Raw genomic sequence first — 14,444 nt, forward strand, 5'->3', positions numbered from 1 at the left:
GTTGGGAAACACATTTCTTCTGGCCCATCATCACTTCTCTAAATACATAACCCACATACTTCACATCATCATCCCCGTGACACTGGATTTACACACAAAGTACAACAGAGATATCTTCCACCCAAAAATAGTAATAGAGGGTTCTCAAGGGTCATCACATGACCTACACCCTAAGGTTCACAAAAATGGCACCAAGAAGATGGAAGATGGAATTGCTCTCCCTTTGAGACCTGGTTTTGGAATAAGTGTTGGAACACCACTGATCTGATATCGAAAGCTTATCCTATTCCACTGACCCCAACATGGGCTTAAAGGACAAACGAAACCCAGAACTCCCACGGGTACAGACTTGGGAGCCCTGCAATCATCAGAATTGGGGATCACAACATCTGGGCCCCCTCGTGATCACACATAGCTTAAGGATAGCGTACATTTTATAACCGATACAAACCCATTAATGTCCCACCCAGGGTCGGCTCCAGATTTCAGTAGGCCCCTGGGCGACAGAGCCTCAGTGGGCCCCTTTACAGTGAACTCGAGTGGCAGCATTCAAAATTCAGAAACTAAAATAGTCTCCAGTCATAAAATATTTCCTAGTTTATCTTACCAAAGAGCCCCTTCATGGTTATTTTATATAAGCCCCCTTAACACCCTATGAACTCAATAAATACAGCCAACTTCATCCCCATGGATTCCCTATGTACAGCCTTCTGTGGACCCCCCAGCAGCTCTGGGTCCTTGGCACTTGCCCAGGTACGCCCAGTGCTGGCGCCGGCCCTAGTTCCACCCCAATTCTGAACAAGTCCATCAATTTAGAGTGTGGTTTTGCAATTCTTTCCCCCTTTAATGAGAAGGAAAGCCTGAATTTTCCAAAATTCAAAAAAGGACACACCCATAACTCATAACACCTAGTTATCAAACTAATTTTTAAAAGGAACAAGTCCATATTGTATGACATTTAATTATCTTTCATGAATGTTACATATTTTGAAATTCATTTATGATTCCATATAATCTTACCTTAGTTCTGATTCATTCTTTATAGTAATATCTATAAGACAGGTGACATCACAGATGTAGGTAATCCCTCCCTGTCACTATCCAGGCTGGATTACTACCAGATCTGTCTACAACAAACAGAATTCCTGACCAAGTCCCAACCTGCCCGGTGTTACCAAAAGGACAACTAGAAGAGTTTCGAAAATTCTCTGCGGGGAACGCCCATTAATCCGTCATCCTGAATTCTCCCAGGTTAGCTATGAATTGTGGGTAGTTAATTAATCAATTAAATGAAGGCCACCATTGTTGGACCTGGACTTGTTAATCACGATAATTGGTGGCGTGACACATCAGGGTGATATGCTGGGTGTCTGTGTACAAATACCTGGATAACACCTGCGGGGTAATAACAAGGTAACAGCTTAATTAACTTCCTGTGCTATTGTTATTTACAGGACTGATGAGGATGAACGAGGACCAAACTGTATAGTGTATGATAACAGCTCCTGCCATGAGCTCCATTGTCACCTTCAATAACATCGAAACACCAGATTACAGACAGTCCTGAGGACCTATCCCTCTCATGATGAGGGTGCATCAGGGTTAAAAGAAAAAAGAGTCACCTTTCTCAGATTTGTGCTCATGAGTCCAGTGACTGGCTGCACTGTCACTTCACTGGACCACAAATATTCTGAACAGGGCCATGCTACAGGAATACCGCATGGTTAATTATGTGTAGGACATGAACCATCAGGAGACCAGGAGACAAGTCTGAACCATCAAGGCTGCAGTCCTGTGGTCAGGGGTGGATTAAGCCATGGACTCTTGGGCTGTATGAGTATTATCGCCCCTACAAGTCTGGAATGACTTCCTATATCGGGTACTAGAATCAGCTTCTTGGAGAATAGAGGATGCATCCCTTTTGCTGCTTTCAAAATGCAGTTTCAGGACCCTTGGAGGACCATCAAAAGTCCTGAAATGGCTCATGTGTAGATGTCTATCGGGAGCCAGAACAGATGTAGAGTATTTTACGCGTGAACTCTCTTTTCAGTATAACATTTGACATGTGGTTTGGGCAGCCATGGGCACTAGAAGGCTTGGGCCCGGGCTAATACCCAAACCACTTATATCATAATCCACTACTTTCTGTGGTATCCAACACCAATATGTTAGCAGAAGATCCTGAAGGTCCTGTAAGCTGTGAGGTGCAGCCCCATGAATTGGGCTTCAAATCTGTAACTGTAGGATGTTGTCGATCTAGAAGTCCTCACCTTGATTTCTTTCTTATGATCCCCAACTTGGGCCAAAAGACATCACTGCTGTTAGGAGGCACCATAATGGGTCTGTATAGTACGTATGTGGGTGGTCCTTCCAAGGTTTCCACCAGATTATAGCCAAGTATCCACCCTGCCTGTGGAATGCCATCTTCTCATGGTGCCACCTCATCCTCAGATAAGTAACAGGTCCTACAGGTCCATCCACACGATGCAACATATGAGACAAGATGGTTCTTGGTCCTCACATAAAGGAATCAGCATGGGCGCCCTGACAGGTCTGCGACTACACGGCTCCATACACAGCCACTGCGATGTCCTGTGTGTCCTGACACCTCTCTGTGGTAACCAGCTGAGACTATATTAGAAATTTGTGCTCAGATACCCGCAACAATCTACAGTTTCCAATGGGAAGACAGACCTGACCGCTAGTGTTCTGGGTCTATAATAAGAGAGCCCTGTACTTGCAGTTCCCTCCTCAAGATTTCATTTCTCCTTGTAAGAAGTTGATTCAATACCTGTAATAGGATGTAATAATAACTAGCTCAGCTTTGTACAGCAATTGCTTCGTTATTGTTGGAACACGATGTACACCATTGGCAACGACAGAAAATCCAGGAAACTTTGTGGACTATCCTCCAAGCAGGATAGCATCTTTGAGGGGTTCTTATATGCCCCAAGCCCCATTTAAACTGATCCGCTTCATATATAACGGGACAATCCCTTTAACTAGGCATCTACATCTATTTAAAGGGACAATCCCAGTCTGGTTAGAATTAGTGTGGAATGTTCTTTTTGAGATTTCTGGAGGACAGATCTGAAAACCAGATGTTATCAGCAGACGCTGCACATTAAGACAGCGAGTCTTTCATCGAGGGACATCAATAAGTTGCATAATCCGAGGAGAACAGTGGACAAACACAGAATGCTAAAAACTCCATTGACAGCCCAGACAAGCCCAGCACTGTCACTCACTTATAGCCAAAGATTACATTATTCACACTGGAAATGCCGGCCACCCAAATATTCCCGGAATGAGACTTCAGGAGGTTTTATATTTGTTTTGTAACTTCCTGGTGTGAACAGCAAATTACCACTAAACTATAATGTCAATGTAAACCACAGAGATCAGTCCTCATAAATACCAACCTGATCGGCTCAATATGGAGCTCAGTGACCATGACGAGTGATTCAGAAGAAGAAAACCCAATATCCATCACTCCAAAACATATACATAGGGGCTCATGTATCATTTGTTTTCTTTATTAAGGGCTCATTCACACTGCCGTCTGCGGGGCCGTACATGCGGTCGCATGTACGTCCCCATAGACGGCAATAGCGGCATGGCGGGGATCTGGAGCCACACATGTGTGGCACCGATCCGGGCCGCACACCGCAAAAAGATAGAGCCTGCTCTATCTCCCGGCGGATGTGCGGCCGTGAGCCGCTATTCTCTATGGAGGGAGGAGGGGCCACCTCCTCCTCACCTCCAACACACGGCGGGCATACCGCGTGTGAATGTACCCTAAGTCAGATACTTTAGCAGTCTTATGTATCTTTCTGAATTTGCCATTGACATACATGTGATTTTTTTATTAGACGGATTTTTGTTTACATGGGGTCAGTTGTACTTCATTTTGCATATAATAAATTGCTAAAAAGTAGCAAAACAAAGAAAACAATTGCCATTGGAAAGATACATTTAGGAAAATTGCAAAAGACACAACCACCAGTTAACTTCTTAAGTAGCAAAAATGCAACCAAAAAAAATTAAAACAAGAAGAGTCAAAATAAAGACACATGTCCCCCATAGTGTCCTATCTGCAGGCAGCATGTTATAGAGCAGGAGGAGCTGAGCACATTGTACATAGTGTCCTATCTGCAGGCAGCATGTTATAGAGCAGGAGGAGCTGAGCAGATTGTACATAGTGTCCTATCTGCAGGCAGCATGTTATAGAGCAGGAGGAACTGAGCACATTGTACATAGTGTCCTATCTGCAGGCAGCATGTCATAGAGCAGGAGGAGCTGAGCACATTGTACATAGTGTCCTATCTGCAGGCAGCATGGTATAGAGCAGGAGGAACTGAGCACATTGTACATAGTGTCCTATCTGCAGGCAGCATGTTATAGAGCAGGAGCTGAGCAGATTGTACATAGTGCCCTACCTGCAGGCAGCATGTTATAGAGCAGGAGGAGCTGAGTACATTGTACATAGTGTCCTATCTGCAGGCAGCATGTTATAGAGCAGGAGAAGCTGAGCAGATTATACATAGTGTCCTATCTGCAGGCAGCATGTTATAGAGCAGGAGGAGCTGAGCAGATTATACATAGTGTCCTATCTGCAGGCAGCATGTTATAGAGCAGGAGAAGCTGAGCAGATTATACATAGTGTCCTATCTGCAGGCAGCATGTTATAGAGCAGGAGGAGCTGAGCAGATTATACATAGTGTCCTATCTGCAGGCAGCATGTTATAGAGCAGGAGGAGCTGAGCAGATTATACATAGTGTCCTATCTGCAGGCAGCATGTTATAGAGCAAAAGAAGCTGAGCAGATTATACATGGTGTCCTATCTGCAGGCAGAATGTTATAGAGCAGGAGGAGCTGAGCAGATTGTACACAGTGTCCCATCTGTAAGTAGCATGTTATAGATCAGGGGAAGTGCTTAATGAAATTGTAATGTAAATAAATTATGCTACAATTCAAGATAAAAAATAGTGACCAAAGGAAGGAAGGAACAGCCTCATGCAGCTTGTGATCTGGACAGGAGACCGTATTCTCCTCCTGTGCAGGAAATGGTTAAGTGGCCTTTGTGGTCCCTTTAGAAGTCTGCGAGTACAAATATCTACACAGAAAGCCGACTGTACATCTAGTAAAAGTAAAGTAGGTAATTGTCACATTGTTCTCTGAGCTCGGATTACTTCCTCCGCTGCTCTGTGATCTTCTACTACAACACTTTATGATCCTGCATGTTCCCTGCCAAGATCCTAGGCCCACAAGTGGCGACTCCCCTGGCCGCCTCCAGACACACCCGTCCTGAGGAGCCCCCCAGATGCCTCTCTACTCTTTGAAGACCTCTTTAAAAACTCAAAAGGTGACATTCCTGGGAAAACTGACCCTACATGCCTCTGCCAAAGCAGGAACATCCCCCCTTGGATGCCAAAAATGTCACAACACATCACACAGGCATTACATACATATACACCAGAGAGGGGAAAGAGGACACTTAAGGGTCATGGGGTCAAAGGAATCAAAATACTTCAAGAGAACTTCTTTGTTTTAGTGGAGACTTATTTTTCAGGCAATGCTGCATGGGAAAATAATTATGCAAATTAACAGGAACTAGGCATAGGATAGGTCATCGTTATCAGATGGGTAGGGATCTCATCAAGTGGTTTGGTAATGAGCTGGAGTTCCAAAGCCCACCACTACACATGGAATGGAGCTGGACTCCTGAATCATAATCAGCTGATCAATAGGGGGTTCCATATTGTCTGACATTTGTGACCCATCCATCATCAATATCATTACCCTGGAAAACCCCTTTAATTTTCAGAAAAGGTAATGAATACTTTGTGATAACAATGTCTTGGAAGTCAATTGAAGGATCCCATATCAATTACAGTACAAGAAGGGCCAGGGTGTGACAATGGGGACCCTCACTCTCTTATACACAAGAAGCATCCAACTGAATCTTGCATACAGTGTCCAACCGGCCAACCAAATAACCTGAGGATCCAACACTGGTTCTAATCCAAAACTGGTCTTGTAGCAGAAAACCCAATGTGGAGGTGTCTAGTGTCTCTTTCTCTAGGTGTTAATGAACAGTGGTCACAAGGAACCCTACACTAGGAGTCCTACACTAGGAGTCCAACATCTTGGACTTATTCTGATTAATTAGAAATAGACACTGACAGATGTGTCCATGTATCCAACCGGCCAACCAAAGAACCAGAGGATCCTCCAGTGGCCTCACACTATAACCCAAAACCAGACCTTGAGGTCCAACAGAAGACAATCGAATGTGGGGGTTATTAGGGTCTGTTTCTCTAACTGTTGGTGAAGGATCGGTCCAAGGAACCCTAGTCTGACACTGGATACAAGTCATGTGTTACTTGTTTTGATGGTTTATAGGAGGTCGTGAAAGCCAGTACACGGATCCCTAATCTCACTGACAGTCCAGAGAACCTGACAATGTGAACCCTCAATCTCTTATACATAAGCAGCATCCAATTGGCCCAGAGGAGAATCAGAGACCTGGCTCTAGCCCGAAACTGGACCCTAAAGGTTCACCAGAAGACAACCCAATGTGGAGTTGCAGGCTGCAGGGTGACTTGGACAAACTGAATGTTTGGTCATCCACTTGGCAAATGAGGTTTAATGTGGATAAATGTAAGGTTATGCACCTGGGGGCCAATAATCCAAAGGCAAAATATGTCCTTGGGGGAGTAAATCTGGGTGAGTCCCTTGTTGAGAAGGACCTGGGGGTACTAGTAGATCATAAATTGAATAACAGCATGCAATGTCAATCAGCTGCCTCTAAAGCTAGTAGGATCATGTCATGTATCAGAAGTGGTCTGGACTCTCGGGATAGGGATGTAATATTACCACTATACAAGGCACTGGTTCGGCCACACCTGGAATATGCTGTCCAGTTCTGGGCACCGGTCCATAAAAAGGAGGCCCTGGAGCTGGAGAGGGTACAACGTAGAGCCACAAAAATGATAAGGGGTATGGAGGGTCTCAGTTATGAGGAAAGATTAAAACAACTAGATTTATTTAGTCTGGAAAAGAGACGACTACGAGGGGACATGATTAATTTATTTAAATATATGAATGGTCCATACAAAAAATATGGTGGTAAGTTGTTTCAGATTAGATCAAATCAAAAGATGAGGGGGCACTGTCTCCGTTTGGAGAAACCAAGGTTTAATCACCGGAGGCGACAGGGCTTCTTTACTATGAGAACGGTCAATCTGTGGAATAGCCTGCCTCAGGCGCTGGTCACAGCAGGGAGAGCAGAGAGCTTCAAGAAGGGTCTAGATGCCTTTTTACACCTAAATAACATTGATGGTTATGTTATATAGAATTGTTTCCCCTAAATCCCTTCCTCATCAAATCCCTTCCCTTCCTTGGTTGAACTTGATGGACAAGTGTCTTTTTTCAACCGTAGAAACTATGAAACTATGAAACTATGAGTTAACTAGTGTCTATTTCCAGGTGGAAGATGAACCCCAAAACTAATTGTATCTGGTGAGCCCAAGGAGCCACAGTTCAACACAGGACACAGGTCAACATCTGGGACTTGTTATGATGGTTTAGTCCTCCTGACTTAGGAGGAATTCAAGCCAATTCATATGTCTAAGTAGTAAACAAGTCATTCCACAATATGGCTTCCTCCGCTCTCAACAGAGCCAAATAATCCTCTGAAGATTCTGATTCCAAAGTCTTTCTGCTCCTTAAGACAATGGGCCTCACAAGACACGAGCAGCCAAAATGTGGGGAAAAAAAAATTTGTATTTCTAGTCTTCAGATCTTGGCCGGCAATGTGCTGCATTCCTCAGATAGGCCTTCTGGGTGTGCAGGAGGATGACTGATCTATAATGGGAACCTGGAAGGAATTATCTATGGAATCATTAATCAGATTGGAAGATCCCATTAACTGTTTAGTCACAGGGAAACCTGCATCTGCAGACTCTACAGAGGAATGTTTGAATAATGTTGGATAAGCTTGAGGATTATGGTGGGACTGGCCAAGCATTGTGTATGAGATAGACCACTCCTAAGGTGCCTGGCAATGGCTATTGTCAGGGGAGTAACTTATGGGGGTGCAGAATGGTTACTCATATCCAGCAACTGATCCCTTCCCATCATTTGTCCATTCCATCCGGACCACAGCTCTACAGTGTATCGGACCACGCAGGTGTATCCAGAGAGCCATTAGCCAACAATTCTTGGAAGTGCACAGCCAGCCGGGATGTGGAGAACATTCTAAGAAATTCTCAAAAAGACAGAGATTGTGTTCCCAATAATTTTAGCAATTATTCCTTGGCAAAAATGAATATGATCTCTATGTGCTCACATCCAGCTACAGTGTTGGAGGCATGCACTGATATGTGCTACAAGATTTCTCAGAGCATGAGAGCCCCCCCAGGCCTGGAGTGAGTATGAGTTGTCTCAGGAGGAAACTTATGACATCCAGCTGGAAACCTGTCCTGATAAGCATGCTGTCCTATCTGTAAGCATCATGTTATAGAGCATGGAGTATGGTCTACGATCTTCTTAGCTCCTCCTGCTGAATAACATAGCAGATAGGACATTGTGTATAATCTACTAAGCTCTTCCTGCTCTATAACATGCTGCCTGCAGATAGGATACTATATGCAATCTGCTAAGCTCCTCCTACTCTATGATGTACTACCTACAGATAGGATACCATATGCAATCTACTAAGCTCTTCCTGCTCTATAACATGCTACCATCAGGACACAATGTACAATCTGCTCAGTTACTCCTGCTCTATAACATGCTGCCTGCAGATAGGACATTGTGTATAATCTGCCCATCTCCTCCTGCTCTATGACATACTACCTACATATAGGATACTATATGCAATCTGCTCAGCTACTCCTGCTCTATAACATGCTGCCTGCAGATAGGACACTATATATAATCTGCTCAGATCCTCCTGCTCTATAACATACTACCTGTGGATAGAAAACTATGTAAAATCTGCTCATCTCCTCCCACACTACAAAACGCTGCCTCCAGATTGGACTAAATGATTTTCCTGACAATATCCCTTTTTACAGGACCAGCTGCACTTGTTGGAGGCCACTAGTCCGGTTTATGGTCCAAACTTTTCAAGCATTTTTTTTACTTTGGTCATTTAGTGATCCCCAGTCAGATAAATGGCCGATTTATAATAGGAAGCCTAAGAATAGAAAGCACATCTGTTATGTTATTATGTCGGCAGAACCAATTACACTATTAGGGATTTCTATAATGTTGGGTATAACACTTTAGCAGCCCCTGGAGCTTGCAATCTAATTTCCCCAGCATATAGATACATATTACTGACTATTTCATCAACAACTAATTAGCCAGATGAGAGGCATGGGTTGTTATTAGTGGATAATATCAATTATGACTCTTATTACATAGTAGTATTTTCCACTGATGGTCTCACAAGTGACTCCGGTATCAGTCATGGGCACACGAGCCTGGCAGCAGTGGGCACGGGATACTTCCCATAGGGGGAAGGTGGCTCAGGGGTCCCATGTGCTTTCTACTTGAGAGCAATTTTCTATTGTAATCTTGTTGTAGATCTCCCGCTTGGTAGACTGTCAATTACCAATGATCCATGGTCTCTAGTCTGATTTGCCTATAGGGCTTCAAGAAAAACTGGAAATTCCAGTAACAGAAAATGTGTAAGTGGTCATTTACTATTCACTAAACCCAGACTAGAAGAAACTGTGTAATATACGTGATCAGAGACAGGTTACTTAGGCTATTATCAGCCTCCCTCCACCATTGCTGATTTGATTTTTACTCTGCTGAATTCCTTCTTACTAGCAACCAGACAGAATATCAATGAGGTTTCAGATTATATGAGGCTCTATAAAGGGAGGCAGGAAAGCAGCAAGTCACAGCAGCTAGGTCTGTACTCAAGAGTAGAGATGAGTAGACACAATGGTCTGGTTTGGGGGTCATGTATGGCCTCCTGACCCAGATATATTGCCTGAACGACAGCTGAACAAATTGGTGCCACTAACAAATAGCCTTATCTATGATTGGCCAGGGGAACACCAATCATCAGGCAAGGGGTAACCTGACCATTGGGTCCTCTCATCTCTCCTGACCAGCTCTCAGAGACTACAGGCAGGAAAACTGCTAAACATTGAAGATAACAAATCACATAATAACCAGAGACATAGTTATTCCTCATCAGGAGTGGAAGTTCCAGAATACAAAGTGTGAAAATGCTATCATCTAATGACACCTTTAAAAGGGCACCTACCACCCCGATTCTACCTATAAATGTAGATCGGGTGGTAGGTGGATAAATGGGACGTGAGGATAGCCCTTTTTTGGGCTAATCCTCACGTCCCTGCTATCCTTTAGTAAACTTTAATCCGCCGGTATGCTAATTTTTTTAAGCGGCTACTGGGGCGTGGAGTAGCCGGACATGAGGCTACCGTCGCGGATACTCCACGCCCCAGTAGCCTCTTTCCTCTGTCTACCATGTCATCTACGGTGCGCAGCTCCTCGTAGCTGCGCGCCCTCGTCCGAATACCCGGCGTTCTGTGGATGCGCAGAACGCAGGCCTGCGGGTGCGCAGCCATAGCTCCGAGGCATGCGCAGAACGCCGGGTATTCGGACGAGGGCGGGCAGGTACAAGGAGCTGCGCGCCGAAGGCGGAGGAAAGAGACTACTGGGGCTTGGAGTAGCCGCTACAGTAGCCTCATGTCCGGCTACTCCACGCCCCAGTAGCTGCTTAAAAAAAATTTGCATACCCACAGATTAAAGTTTACTAAAAGATATCCGGGGCGTGAGGATTAGCCCAAAAAAGGGCTCTCCTCACGTGACATTCATCCACCTACCACCTGTTCTACCTTTATAGGTAGAATCGTGGTGGTAGGTTCCCTTTAAAGGAAACCTACCATTTGTTTGATGCATTATGAAGCAAACACAGTGATTACATCACCCTCTCCTGCAGAGAATAACTCACATGCCAGGAGAAGCGCTGAACCATCCATAGAAGCAACAGAGCTTCGTTATCATAATGTAATATCTGTTTTATCAGCAAAACCACTCAGCTCAGAGATTAACCAAGATATGATCTTGCATCAGTGCAGCTACAGCATTCTCAATGTATGTGTGCTTCATAATGCATCAAATCAAATGGTAGTTTTCCTTTTAGTAACATACTACACACATCTACATAATACGTCACTTTTCGTCTTTTGGAACATAGAACTTTTTTGCTACTTTTGATATTCCCTTCTCTATAGAACTTAAAAACATCAAAGAAACACAAAATCAAAATGTAACAGAAATGAACACAACACCCAAAACTCTCCCCAAGAAAGAGGGTTGGATTCACACATGCTGTTTTTTTTCCGTTCATTGAATACAGCAGATCAGAAGATTGGACACCGCTCAGTGTATTCATTTGCACTGCAGCAGGAGCTCAATAGTTAAACTAATAGCGCCACAAAAATGTGACAGCGACTGAAGGCCGCTACAGACTGAAGCAGATTGGAGATTTTTAACCTCTTTTTTCCCCCCTGTGATGTGACATCAGTTCCTAAATACATCTGCAACCATAAAAGGTTTGGATTTTTTACTGCCCTAAACTTGCTGGTTATAAAACTGCACACACAAAAAAAGAACAGCAGCAGAAAAGTGACAAACAGAAGATCACATGACAATTACAGTGCAGGAAGAAAACGCATCATCACCATTATGTAAAATCCCATTCACTTAAATAGTACTGTATAACATGTCAGAATTTCCTCAGTAAAATCAGCATCACGAGAGATGGGGCTGCAACTGCTGTATCCAGGGGTGCACCAGCCATGAGGCGAGTTGAGCCTCTTGCCTCAAGCAGCACCACCTGCACCAAGATGAGGGGCGGCATAAGGGGCGCAGTTATCAGCTACAAAGCAGGACCTGCTCATGTCTCTTCATATCTGATGTTGTGAGACACTGCATGGACAATCCACATACTAAAAAAAATAACCTGATATATTACTATTGGATGGGGCAGAGAGGGCACTTCTCTATAGCTCGCCTCAGGCAACAAAGAGTCTAGGTTCACCTCTAGCTGTATCAAGTCAGACCTCCCTAGTCACTAAATTAAGGATATACCCATATTAAAGGAGGTGGGAATACCTCTTTAAACAATGGTGCAACATACAGTAGATAGATGAGATAGATAGATAGATAGATAGATAGATAGATAGATAGATAGATACAGTGCTACTCCCATGGAGTATACATGGGAAGGACAGCAGCCCGTTTGTATGAATTGTGCACCCTATTTTCTACTTTTGTCAGTCTCTTGTACTGCTATGAACCTTCTTTATAGATAGATATAAAATATATTGATATGAGCTATATAGATAGGAGATGGCAGAAAGAAAGATAGATGTCGATATAGATATGAGATAGATAGAAGAAAGAAAGCTAGAAATAGATACAAGTATAGAGACTGTCGATATAGAGATAGATAAACTTAATATGATAGATAGATAGATAGATAGATAGATAGATAGATAGATATAGATAATACATCACTATGACCCTCCATATCTATTTGGCTATCACAGTTTTTAGGCTATTCACCCATATCAGCTATTTAGGACTAATCCTGAACATATGGTGTATTATTATATCATAGAGATATATGTGCTCTGTAATTTAAAGGGGTCCTCTAGGATTAAGCTTTGGATATATAGTAATCTACTCCTTGGTAAAGTGAGAATGTGGATCCCATCTGACATATATTACATCATCCAAGCTCAGTTTATGGAGACGCTTCTCCTATAGACTGTGTCCATATAAGAAACACTTTAAGAAGTGAAAGCTAGTCTCTATCTACCTCTAGAGATTAAGCTACATGAATATAAGGAAGGCCCCCAAACCACAGAAGCCCGAAAATTATCAAGGGCAGGAAGCAGTTAAAACTAATCTCAGGTTGCAACATAGTAACAATCCCAACACAAACATCCTGGAATATTGTAAAACAAACAGATACAAATGTAACAATACAATAAGAGAGGGGCACTCACCTCCAGGCTCCAGCTATGGGGGTCTTCAGCACTATAGGGTCTCCAGATGATCCATTCTGTGCAGAGCTAAGGTCTGGAGACAACTGCCTGCAGATAATCACTTAGTGTTGGTGAAACTTTTCATATTCCTGCCTCCAAATTCGGATTGAGGGAGGGGAGGGAAGAGGGGGAGGCTCTGTGTTTTCTATGACAGCAAGCCTATGTGATGTGTTGTTCTGGAGATTCCCTGAGGGGAGCACAAGGAGGCTGCAGTGCTTGTCCCTGCAGGTAGCAATCCTGGCATCAAGGTGTTAATTCAGTGCACAGATGCATATGGGGATGGCAGGCGCCTACCTGGGAGGGGGCTCTGCAGATGGCTCTCACAGGGCATCCTGCAGGCTCCTGGGGGCTTCAAGTTTGTCTTCTGAGCAGAGATGGATCATATTTGTCTCCTTGGTTGGGGCCTTGAAGAGAAGGAGATGGGGGAGAGGTCAGGAAGCTGTTGTAACAGATAGTAAGAGCAGGACTTGTTTGCTGGGGAAGCTGTATGGTGATAGTATGCAGCAAACCAGGAAGGGACTGGGCTCTTAAAGGCGCAGCCCCACAATAATCCCACATGCAACAGTACAGGCTGCGCATACGGATGTATATACACACGCACATACTGTATGTACTTACCTGCTGGGGGTAGATCCTGAATACAGAGTCAATATTATTTAGCGCAGCAATAGACTGCAGCAGAGAAAGCCCTATCAATCTGATTTACAGTCTGCAATAAATCTACTCCATCCATGAGTTGTAAAGCGCTACGGAATATGACGGTGCTATATAAATAACCATTATTATATTATTATAGATGTAGCCCTGGGTCTGGCCATGTGGAGGCGCTCTTCATTTTTAGGACGTTCTATAGTAGTAGTGTCCTGTACTATACAGGCGGTCCCCTACTTAAGGACACCCGACTTACAGATGACGCCTAGTTAAAGACGGAACCCTCGGCCCACTGTAGCGTCCTGTACTATACAGGCAGTCCCCTACTTAAGGACACCCGACTTACAGATAACTCCTAGTTAAAGACGGACCCCTCTGCCCACTGTGACCTCTGGTGAAGCTCTCTGGATGTTACCATAGTCCCAGACTGCAATGATCAGCTGTAAGGCGTCTGTAATGAAGCTTTATACTTGATGCTCCAATTGTCAAATTTTTTTGTCTGGAACTACATTTCTAAAATATACAGTTTCGACTTACATACCAATTCAACTTAAGAACAAAGCTATGGAACCGATCTTGTACATAACCTGGGGACTGCCTGTATATCTATATATTTATAGCGGCTGCTGGATCCTGATGTAAAATCCGTACCAGACCCCCCCCCCCCCTTGACTATTATAGTAATA

The 14,444-nt window shown here is 43.8% G+C and overlaps 1 protein-coding gene across 4 annotated transcripts in view; it reads right to left on the reverse strand.

Annotated features, from left to right (window-relative positions):
• LOC140069391 (death-associated protein kinase 2-like) overlaps positions 1 to 13,622 on the reverse strand; it is a 66,078-nt gene extending 52,456 nt beyond the window's left edge. For 2 of the 4 annotated variants that reach the window (XM_072115058.1, XM_072115054.1), the window contains exon 1: positions 13,069 to 13,622. The gene's annotated coding sequence lies outside the window, so the exon portion shown is untranslated. The remainder of the gene's footprint in view (positions 1 to 13,068) is intronic. The other 2 variants (XM_072115055.1, XM_072115056.1) reach the window with 2 other exon arrangements.
• Positions 13,623 to 14,444: the final 822 nt, after the last annotated feature.

The sequence above is a fragment of the Engystomops pustulosus genome, chromosome 7, assembly GCF_040894005.1.
Source record: "Engystomops pustulosus chromosome 7, aEngPut4.maternal, whole genome shotgun sequence".
Lineage (NCBI taxonomy): Eukaryota > Metazoa > Chordata > Amphibia > Anura > Leptodactylidae > Engystomops > Engystomops pustulosus.